Genomic DNA, 12,124 nt, shown 5'->3' with positions numbered 1-12,124 from the left:
TGAAAGTCTACCTAAAAAGGAATTAAGTTGGGGCACCTGGGTATCTCAGTTGGTTAAACATCTGCTTTCAGCTAGGGTCATGATCCCAGGGTCCGGGTTCGAGCCCCAGGTCGGACTCCCTGCTCAGTGGGGTGCCTGCTTCTCCCTCTCCCCTCTCATCCATGCTCTCTCTAGCTATCTCTCTCTCTCTCTCTCATAAGTAAATAAAATCCTGCCCTTTCCTGCGATACCTGGGTGGCTCAGTGGGTTGAGCCTCTGCCTTCGGCTCAGGTCGTGGTCTCGGGGTCCTGGGATCGAGCCCCATGTCGGGCTCTCTGCTCAGCAGGGAGCCTGCTTTCCCCTCTCTCTCTGTCTGTCTCTGCCTACTTGTGATCGCTCTGTGTCAAATGGATAAATAAAATCTTTATTTTTTTTTTAAGATTTTATTTATTTATTTGTCAGAGAGAGAGAGCGAACGAGCACAGTCAGGCAGAGGCAGAGGGAGAAGCAGGCTCCCTGCTGAGCAGAGAGCCCGACATGGGGCTCGATCCCAGGACCCCGAGACCACGACCTGAGCCGAAGGCAGCTGCTTAACCAACTGAGCCACCCAGGCGTCCCGGATAAATAAAATCTTTAAAAAAAAAAAAAATCCTGCCCTTTCCTTCCCTGCCTGCTTGAAGCTCAGCCACCATCATGAATGACACAGTAACTATCCAGACCAGGAAGTTCATGACCAGCTGACTACTTCAGCAGAAGCAGATGGTCACTGATGTCCTTTACCCTGAGAAGGCAACAATACCTGAGAAAGAAATTTGGGAAAAACTATCCAAAATGTACAGGGCCATGACAGTTGTCATATTCATATTTGGATTCAGAGTCTGTTTTGATGGTGGAAGGACAACTGGCTTTGGCATGATAGATGAGTCCTTGGATTATGCAAAGAAAAATGAACCCAAAAGTAGACTTGCAAGACGTGGCCTGTATGAGAGAAAAAGATGTCAAGAAAACAGCAAAAGGAACGCAGAAACAGAAGGAAGAAAGTCAGGGGGACTGCAAAAGCCAATTTTGGCACTGGCAAAAAGTGAGCTGAGATTGAACAACAGAAGGAGTGGCTTTATCTGTGGTGCTTGTGCAGACTTTTCATGAGAGGATTAATAAACTAAGAACATTAAATAAATAAATAATAAATAAATAAATAATCCTTTAAAAAAAGAACAAAGAGTTCTTGGAAATTAAATATATTATAATGGATATTAAAAATCCTGTGCTAGGCCTGGGGTTCTCAAAGATGTCTACATCCTAAACCTAGACAAGATCTAGGGATTAAGGTTAGGGACTTTGAGATGGGGAGATTTTCCTGGATTATTTGGTGGGGCCAATCTAGTTCCATGAGCCCCTAGAAGCTGGGAAATTTTCCGGCAGGAAACCAAAAGATTCCACGATAGAAGGAGAGGCAGGAGAGATTAGAAGCGTGGGAAAGACTCCATTCATTGTTGCTGGCTTTGAAGATGAAGGAAAGAGGCCATGAACCAAGAAATACGGGCAGCATCTAGAAGCAGGAAAAGCCCTTAACTGACAAGCATCCAGAAAATGCAGACCTCAGTTCTACGATCTCCTGAAACTGAGTTCTGCCAACAACCTGAATAAGCAAAGAAAGATTATTCCCAAGAGCCTCCAGAAAGGAACATAGCCCTCCAGATATACTGACTTAGGCTCGGTAAGACTCATGTTAGCCTTCTGATCTTCATCAATGTATGTTGATACATTTGTGTTAATTCACTCCATGGAATAGAAAGTCAAATGAATTTCCTAGAAAGTAGAACAAAAAACAAACAACTGGAAAATAGCAGAGAAAATATAAGAAGATTGGAAGTCGGATTCCATCAATCCAGCATTTAAAAAAAAAAAAAGGAGCTCAAAAGAGAGATGGAGGAAGTAAAAGGGAATCACCAGGAAAATAGGAATTTCTCCAAGCGGAAGGCCATGATTTTCTGATTTGAAGGGCTCACTGAGAGCCCAGAACATGGCATGTATTTATGAAATACAAAACACGGAAGACAAAGACCCTGCAATTTCCAGAGATGAAAAAAAAAATTGGGTCATTTTTAAAGTAAAAGGAATAAGGATGATTTTTTACTTCTAAAAAGATGAGAGGACAACGAAGACTTTGCCTTCATTTACTGAAGACTTGTTGCTTCTATGTACAATGAGTGCCATGTTTCCAATGGTGGGAATTGTACAAATAAAAAAGACTGTAAGAAGCATATCACCAACTCTGGCAAAAGTTATTAATAATACCACCTCTCCCCTTGATGCAATACAGATCAGTCACAACTCTTTGGCACAAGTGGAGAGAGACTATAGCATAACTAGATTCCCTGTTGCGTAGGCGTGGGGCCATTTGTATTATCATTAATACTTCTTTCTGCACTTGGGTCAATAAAACAGGCTAGATAAATAGACCATGCATCCTGCGAAGGAATAAAGCTACTTGGCTTTCTAAGATTGATCCTCAAGGCCTATGGGATTTGTTCTCTTCTCCTGGGTTGACCAATGGGGGTTGCTGGTTTTGAAGCATCTTACAAGTAGCGATAAGTGTTCCTGTTTTTGTCAGAGTGGTCATGATATTAATCCACCATATTTTCTCATGTTTTAAATCATCTTCTCAGTCACTCTCTTGCCAGATGTTCTCTCAATACACTTGGCTATGGACATGACTGGACAACTCACTCCTGGAGATGGGGTGAAAATCTGGATCTCAAGCATTCCCTGTGTTGGTTAACTTCTCAAATGTGAGAGAATGACCAAAAGAGGGGCCTGAGAGACTGGGTATAGAAATGGATAATGGGGGGCACCTGGGTGGCTCAGTGGGTTAAAGCAGAGGGTTTGTAAGTTTGAGCCCCATGTTGGCTGTGGAGATTACTTAGAAATAAAATCTTTTGGGGTACCTGGGTGGCTTAGTGGGTTAAAGCCTCTGCCTTCGGCTCAGGTCATGATCCTAAGGTCCTGGGATCAAGCCCCACATCGGGCTCTCTGCTCAGCGGGGAGCCTGCTTCCTCCTCTCTCTCTCTCTCTGCCTGCCTCTCTGCCTACTTGTGATCTCTGTCTGTCAAGTAAATAAATAAAATCTTAAAAAAAAAAAAAAAAGAAATGGATAATGGTCAGATTATATATGACAATAGAACTCTCAACCACAACCAGTTCAGGAAGCCAAATCACAACCTCTACAGCAAATAACACAAGAACAGTCGGGATTTGGGGGCGCCTGGGTGGCTCAGTGGGTTAAAGCCTCTGCCTTCGGCTCAGGTCATGATCCCAGGGTCCTGGGATCGAGCCCCGCATTGGGCTCTCTGCTCAGCGGGAAGCTTGCTTCCTCCTCTCTCTCTGCCTGCCTCTCTGCCTACTTGTGATCTCTGTCTGTCAAATAAATAAATAAAATCTTAAAAAAAAAAAAAAAAAAGAACAGTCGGGATTTGGTTAATGACTGCCAGCTTTCCTATTTTCTTTTTTGTCCTTGTTTCCAAAGCAGTACCAATCAGAGAAAGCCAAATATACTGACCGTATCAATCATGGGATGAAAATCTTTCACTTGTGTGACTGCACATGGCTTTCAACATTTAAACCATCCCTCTTAGCATATCTTGTAGGTTTCTGCTGTATTCATCACTTCTCTTCTAATTGCAAGTGACAGAAGCCCAACTCGAGGGGTGCCTGGGTGACGCAGTCGGTTGGGCTTCCAGCTTTTGATTTTGGCTCAGGTTGTGATCTCAGGGTTGTGAGAGGGAGCCCTGTGTCAGGCTCCCTGCTCAGAGAGGGGGTCTGCTTGGGTTTCTTTCCCTCTTCCTCTCCCCTTTTTCCTTTCTCTTTCTCTCTAGAATAAATAAAAACATCTTAAAAAAGAAAAAAAGAAAGAAACCCAACTCAAGGTATCTTAACTAAAAAAGATAATTACTGGTTCACATAACTGCCAATAATAGGAATGAAGTAGAATTTGGGCATAATTGAGTCCTGATTAAGCTAATGAGCTTTGGTCATGGTTCAAAGTAGGGAAAAGAAGCTAATGTGTTCTTCTGGTTAGGACCCTTTGGGCTACTCAATGTATTGTCACGTTTTCCAGTGATGCTGTGTAATCTGTATAGATATTTCACGTGCTTGTACTGCGAATGATCATAAAGTTCAGAGGGGATTATCTTGGCAGAGGAAAGCTAGACATACTCGTTCCCTTGGAACCCCACAACCCTAGTAACAACCTTCTGCGGTACATCTCTCCGACGATTTCACCAATGGCAGCCTTTGACAAAGGGAGGCAGCCTCTCCGTAAAGACACACCTTTGCTCTTAGAATTGTTGCCCCTCTGACTAGAAGCAACAGAAACAATTATTTGGCTCCTTTAGAAACTGAATGCCTGACCTATCGAGGCCTCGGGCCTCTTCCCCTGATATCTCTCATTTTGAGAAGGGTCAACGTGGATCAATGACTAACAATGTAGGAAGGACCCAACAAGCCTCACAGATGAAATGCAAATGGTGTATTCAGAATGCAGCCAGCCCGGCCTTAGTAGTATCTTGACTTTACACACACAAAAAAGTGGTAGCTATCTCTTTGGATTAACATGACTTAGATCATAAGGTTAATGACCGCTTGTTTGAGTACACTGCTCATCACGTCCCCTACATAAGACATGTGGCCCAGAGTAGAGACACAATGGGTCTCTGTACATTTTGCAAAATTTACTTATGATAGGAAGTCTGTGCATGTGGGGGGTAACAGATCCACGGGAAATCTCTGTACCTTCTTCTCAATTTTGCTGTGAACCTAAAACAAAATACTCCTGCCCTTCTTGCATCTGCCCGTTCTGCATGAAAGGTCTAAATACAGGTAGGGGATGATTCATAAAGCAAATTTGTAGCTAGTAGAATGGAGCACATAGGGGCACCCGGGTGGCTCAGTGGGTTGAGCCTCTGCCTTCGTCTCAGGTCATGATCTCAAGGGGTCCTGGGATCAAGCCCCACCTCAGGCTCTCTGCTCAGCGGGGAGCCTGCTTCCCTTCCTCTCTCTCTGCCTGCCTCTCTGCCTACTTGTGATCTCTGTCAAATAAATAAATAAAATCTTTAATAAATAAATAAATAAATAAAAATAAAGAATGGAGCACATTGCTTTTTTGGCAGTGGAGGAAACACTGGAGGATCCAAGGGGGATAGAAGAGGAAGGACATTAATGGTTTTAATGTTTTAGAACTGCACCTGGAGGCTTCCTCACAAGCCCACTCCCAAACTTCTGCAGGTGTCTTAGGTTTAATGGTTGAGTCTAACATCCTCCCCCTCACTGTTCGGGCTCTAACCAGTGTTAGGGCGCCATTCCCTTTAATCCAGTCAAGAAGTCTATTGGAAACGGCAGCAGAGGGCTTCAGTTTCTATACCTCCCAGGCAAGAAAGCCCTGTCAACACCTCTGGCTGTCTTCTTCACTCCCACTTCTATAGGCATCACTCCGTCATCAGTGGGGCAGAAGAGTACCACTCGACTGGTCGGATGAAAACTGAGTAGGCTGGACAGACCGCTCTTAGTCAGTCCCTCCAAAAATAACACCTAGACGGAACTGAACTGGGAACCCTGAAGCCCATCAGTCAGCTGGGGGCGCTGCACTGGCTGGCCTGTCAGCCTATGTTCCCTGACTGGTGTTGGTCTCACTTACGGGTCTCGACAATTACTCACAACACTTTCAGGATGCCTGGGTGGCTCAGTCGGTTAAGCGTCTGCCTTCAGCTCAGGTCATGATCTCAGGGTCCTGGGAACAAGTCCTGCATGGAGCTCCCCACTGTGCAGGGAATTTGCTTCTCCCTCTCCCTCTGCCCCTACACCTCCCATGCTCTCTCTCATGCACGCATGCTCTCTCAAATGAATGAATAAAATCTTTATTAAAAATCAGAGTAGAAAAAAATTATAAACAGCACTTTCCTTCCAGGAACACACCGTGCACCCCTGGGACTGTGATTCCTATATGGAAGCTAGGAGTTAACTTGCCTCTCTCCAAAAGATGTGTTGACTTGCCCATTAATCATAAGAGACCTTTAAGTATTTAAGGAAACACCACAAGTAGATCATGTAACCCTCAGACAACACCAGAGATCTCTCTAAATTGAGGCTTTGTAACTTCAGGAAAATTTCCAGAGGGTTAACGGGCTTATTACTGATGCGGTCCCTGTGATGCAAGTCATCCAGTTAGAAAAAGTGATTGAAAATTTGTCCTTGACTCCAGCTGAAGTGATCTCTGACACACAGTGGCTCTGGAGAGCATTCAGTTTATCTTCAATTCCTTGGCCAGGGTTGTCGTGGATGACTTGCCCTAGATGTCTTCTTTGCAGATCAAGGCAGAGCCTGCATGATGTCTAATACTGCACCTGTATTAATACTTCAGGCCAAGAGGAAAAATCAATACAGAAACTAAAGAAGAAAGCCATAAAGCTATGTAAGATACACCCTGATGGCTCTTGGAATTTGTTCAGCTAGTTGTTTCCAGGATCCTAGGGGTATGATTGAGGTCGACACTGCAGGTCGGCCCCATTCTGCCACAGCTGGAATGCTGTGGCTCGTAGCCTTAATTAAATGTTGTGTGAAGACAGATTAAATGGATTCAGGGGGTGTCTGGCTGGCTCAGTCAGTAGAATGTGCGACTTTTGATCTCGAGGTTACAAGTTCGAGCCCCATGATGGGTGTGGAGATTACTTAAAAATAAAATCTTCGTTGTGGTGCCTGGGTGGTTTGGTTGGTTAGGCATCTGACTCTTGATTTCGGCTCAGGCCATGATCTCAGGGTCAAGAGATGGAGCCCCAGCTTAGGCTCTATGTCAGGCTCAGGGTCAGGCTTGGGGTCAGGCTCCATACTTAGGGGGGAGTCTACTTCCTCCTTCTCCCTCTCCTTCTGCCCCTCCCCCTGCTTGTGCTCACTCTCTAAATAAATAAATAAATAAATTCTTCAAAAAAATAAAAACGGATGGCTTCAGCCCTCACCTCTAAGTGAGATTAATCAGAGTGGCCGACCAAGTGGCATACTCATTGGAAACTTCTCCTTGAGTCTCTCATGTTTCTACACATCTCGTTCCACACTGTCCTGTCAAAGATGATTATATAGTGAGCAGTCTTGGAAGACAGAGAGTTTTTCCTCTGAAGCAAAGGGCAGATTTGCTTACAGCCTTGTAAGATGGATAGTGTTTCCTTGAAGGCAAAAGTCAGGCAAGGTTACTGCCTGTATAAGGTTTGGGTGCCCCAACTCAGGTTCCTTCTCCTGTAATGCCACCCATTGTACCTGCGGGACTCTACATCACCCGGTGGGAGTCAGGACTCAGACTGCTGCCACTGCTGAAAAAAAGTAAACGTTGGTGCCACAGCTACTGTTTCCCTATGAATAATAAAGCCCCGGGTCTCTGATCCAGGAATATTGTAACAACATCCACAAAACTGTGGTGGGCTAATTTGCTAGCTTGTAAGCAGGAGAAAGTCTCATACCCTTCACAGTTCAGAATTTTGTGTCTCCTTCTCCTTCATTCAATAATGATTCTCATGGAGATTGTCAGTAGTGAGAAAGGTACAATTTATCTACTGGACTAGAGGAGCCAAGAGGGCATCCAAGGGGAGATGACCAATGAAGAGTTGGATATGGTAGTATTTGGTGTGTGAGTGATCTTCAAGATATAGAGTTGGTAAATTTTGTCCATATCTTCCTAATTCTATGTCCAGGGACTTCGTCTTGGTAGCCTGAAGTTGACCATATTAATGCCATGGAAACTAGTAAATGCTACAAATCAAAGCTTTCCCTCCCACTCTTGAGACTGCTTGTCGTTATCAGCACAGCACAGACTATGGTATAACTCAAAAACGGGGGTGGGGTGGGGACTTCCTTAATCTATTTTCTTCTTCTGTGAAATGTGGAGAATAATTTGCCTATATCATGGGATTGCTTAGGAAGATTGCATTAGAGAATCTATAAAGCATGTAGAATAGTGTTGGCATATATTGTATTTAATCAAATCTAAGATGCTACCAAATTAAAGAAACAGTCTTAATTATGTCATCATTTGACCAAGATAGAAAAAACCCTGCTAATTACACTATGCTTTCTTCCCACATGATTGTAAGACATGTCTCAATTTCAGTAACAGTAAAATATTAAAAAAAATGTCTGTCTTAGAATGAATGAAATACAGGAGCTTGTTTAAAAAATGCTTTGCTAATAATATATTATGACTGTGACTAACTAAAATAGAGGCACACCTGGGTGGTCCAGTCAGTTGAGCCTTCAACTCTTGGTTTCAGCTTAGGTCGTGATCTGAGGGTCATGGGACCCAGCCCTGCGTAGGGCTGTATGCTCAGAGTGGAGTCTGCTTGGAATCCTCTCTCTAACCTCTCCTTCTACCCCCCCACCTCAAATAAATAAGTAAGTCTCTAATATAATAAACAAATAAAAAATAAATAAATAAATAAAATGTGTGTATAGATAGTAAAAAGTCATCTGTCTTATTCTACTATTTTAATCATTAATTTATTCAAAACTTCTAAAAATAAAATTGCTACAAAATCAGATAGTTTGTAGTAATGAATGCACAACATATAAGTAGAAGGGGAGGAGGAAAATGGAAATACGTCTATTTTTCAAAATAAAACCAAACACAACATTTAATGAATTTTGAATTTCAAAAGTTTTTTTTTAAGATTTTATTTATTTGGGAGAGAGAGAGAGAGTGCAGGGGATGTGGGGCAGAGAAGAACCCAAGCCGACTCCAAACTGAGCACAGACCCTGACACCGGGCTCAGTCTCACAACCCTGAGATCATGACCTGAGCCAAAATCAGGAGTCGGAGGCTTAATCGACTGAGCCCCTCAGATGCCCCTCAAAAATAGTTTTTTAATGAAGATTTAAACATACAAGAAACACCAACGGGACCACCATACAATAAGACTTCCAATCATAAATAAGTGAATGCAAAATTAGGAGTCCTCTGAACAATTTTTCCTCATTTTAGAACAGTATGTAAACGTATGTGAAAATGAGGGAAGTACTAAGTGTATTTATTTGACTAATTATGTACGTCCTGAGAAAAGGATAGGGAACTGGTAAATAATTACAAAGAAAGGGAATTGTCTAAAGTGTAATTATCTCAAGTCTGTGGGAATGAGTTTATATTGTATAAAGAAAAGTTCCTGGAAACAAATGAATCAGGCTCCCAAACTTGGAGAGAGAAGAGAGACTACTATGCTTGCACAGGGGAACTTCAAAGAGAAATATTGGTTATTTTCTTTTTACAGCATTGCAACTAAAAATAAACTATAAGAGCCTACCATAATTATGTGAAAAATTTATAGCTTATTACACAGAATACAGTTTCAAGCAGGCTATAAAAATACAATGACCTTCAGCAAAACTTTACTCCAACCTCCATAGAAGTAATTTCCAATTCCCTCTGTGGAAGCTTAATGTGCCGCATAAGAAGATCTGGCTTTTGACCTCAAAATAACTCCAGAGCTCAGCACACTGTTTCCGGACTCATCATCTAAATGCATGCTTGCCGCCTGACCACAGCCGAGGCGGGCTGCTGGAAGTAGTCTGCAAATCACTTTTCAGACCGTGATGGGAAGGACACTCCCAAAGACCAGTGTAATGGACATGGCATGAAATTCTCAAACAGGAGACATAGTTCCAGTATGTCATTTAGACATGTGCCTTGGGCAAAGCAGCCTGTCACGCCTGAGTTCTTACCAAAAGGAAATAGTAAAATTTGCCTTTTAGGAATCATGAGACTCCTGAAAGAATCTACATGTATTTTTTAAAGTGCTTTTCAAGTTGTAAAAGTGCTTTGCAAATATAATAAATGAATTATTATTACTAGGACCACTACTATGCTTGTTTGCCCTGCAGACATGGCAAAGGGGCAATCACTGTATCACTGTATTATGAACTTGGGACAGGATTCCACACAATGAGTAGTAAATAATTATTTGATAATGAAGGCATATTAAGATGTCTTCTTAGCCCAAACAAGTATTTCAAGATAGAAATATCACTTTTTTTTTTTTTGGTATTATAAAGTCTAAAAGAATGCTAGAAAATTCAGGGGCTTTTAATTCAGGCAGACTGGGACTTGAATCTGGATTTAACATTTTTTTTTTAAGATTTTATTTATTTATTTGACAGAGAGAGATCACAAGTGGGCAGAGACGCAGGCAGAGAGAGAGAGGAGGAAACAGGCTCCCCACTGAGCAGAGAGCCCAATGTGGGGCTCAATGCGGGGCTCGATGTGGGGCTCGATGCGGGGCTCGATCCCAGGACCCTGAGCCAAAGGCAGAGGCTTTAACCCACTGAGCCACCCAGGCGCCCCTGGATTTAACATCTTACTGGCTGTGTGACAGCAGGCAGTTTAATTAACCTCTCTGAGTTTAGGGAGCCCACCTCCCAGGCTTGTGGGCATTTCGTTGTGTAAAGAGCCAACCTACCTCAATAAATTCTAGCTTTTTCTCTGTGCTCTTAAATACTCTGTCTCTTTCCCTTACATTTTTCAAGGAGCTCTGGAAGAACTCAGTGGGGTTATGGGTGAGGTTTTATGGACTGGTAACAGCAGTTATTCCATTCTTTTTATATACCAGGCCCTGGGCTAGGTCTTCACACAGCTGTTTTCATTTAATCCTTACACAACCCTATCAGGAAGGTATTAATGTACCGTATTAGTTTACTGTTATTGTAACAAATAACTAGAATTTCAGTGGCTTAAAACAACAGAACTCTATTCTCTCACCATTCTGAAGATCAGATGTCTACATTGGGTCTGCAGGGGCTGTGTTCCTTCCGGAGTCTCTAGGGGAGAAACCATACGCGTGCCTTTTCCAGCTTCTAGAGAATACTCACTTTCCTTGGCTCGAGGCCCCTGCCTCCGTCTGACCTCTGCTTCTGCTGGCACTGCCCTCACTTTCCTGCGTAAGGACCGTAAATGTTTACATTGCACCCACCTGGGTAATCTCGCCCTCTCAAGATCCTTAGTCACAACCGCCAAGTCCTGTTCGCCGTGTGTGGTCACATCCTCGCAGGTTGTTGGGATTGGAGAGCAGACCTCATGGAGGAGTTATCTTTCTATCCACCACACGTGCCTGTTTAACAAATGAGGGACGGAGGCTCCTCAGCTCATGCACTTCATAACCAGACCCAGGTACTGAGTCTTGACAGCAATCTCCACCTTGACTGTGTATCCAGAAGCAATGCGGCCATTTGGGAATAGCAGGTGTGTTTCATTTGGGGAGTGGTTACGACATTAATTGTGGTGACATTGATAAACAAGGATCGGTCGTGAATTTACTTTGTGTGCTGTCTTGAGCCCAGAAGCCATATTTATTATCTACCGTCTCACTGATCACCTTCAAGAAAAATTTAGTACGGGGCGCCTGGGTGGCTCAGTCCCTTAAGCATCTGCCTTGGGCTCAGGTCATGATCTCAGGGTCCTGGGATTGAGCCCCACATCGGGCTCTCTGCTCAGCAGGGATTCCGCCTTTCCCTTTCCCTCTATGCATGCTCTCTCATTCTCTCTCAAATAAATAAATAAAATCTTGAAAAAAAAAGAAAAATTTAGTACCTAGCTGGCATCATACCAGTCATCACGGAGAATTAAAGACTCAGTGCATTTTGTCCCTGAGGGAATTTCCAAGACCAACAGTATAAAAGCACAAAAGTATACGTATCAGACTGAAGCCCGCTGGGAGCTGCTGTACGCACTGGGAACGATAATTGGCACATTCAGTGAATATGGAATTCTTTCATGAGCCTTTTGTAATGCAGTTGCTGACTTACTCTAGTTATTCTATCTTATTTACTATTAGCTCATGAAAATATTGATTGAGGTTGAAACTTTGCTTTGAAGTTTTGAAGTTTGGAGGATCAGCCTATTTCAAGGAATTCAAACAATAATGACTGCTGTGGCTATGAGTTCTGCTCAAACAAATCATCCAGGTTTTCCTCACGAAAAATTGATAAAAACATTTCCCTAAGATCAGAATTGTGAGAGACATACAAGTAAGTCCCCCTATAATGAGTACGCTAAGTCCTTTAAACATTACCTCCTTTCATTGCTTGCTTTTGCTGGATTTTAAAGCAGCTTTCTTTCTGGTAA

At 42.9% G+C, this 12,124-nt stretch overlaps 1 pseudogene across 1 annotated transcript; it reads left to right on the top strand.

The window, feature by feature from the left end:
• Positions 1 to 672: 672 nt before the first annotated feature.
• Positions 673 to 1,064, top strand: LOC308342174 (small ribosomal subunit protein eS24-like; annotated as a pseudogene). The gene has a single exon. The product of its transcript is annotated as a small ribosomal subunit protein eS24-like (transcript).
• The last annotated feature ends 11,060 nt before the right edge of the window (positions 1,065 to 12,124 follow it).

This window comes from Martes martes (genome assembly GCF_963455335.1).
Source record: "Martes martes genome assembly, chromosome: 4".
Classification (NCBI taxonomy): domain Eukaryota; kingdom Metazoa; phylum Chordata; class Mammalia; order Carnivora; family Mustelidae; genus Martes; species Martes martes.
This window is presented reverse-complemented; position numbering and strand designations above follow the sequence as displayed.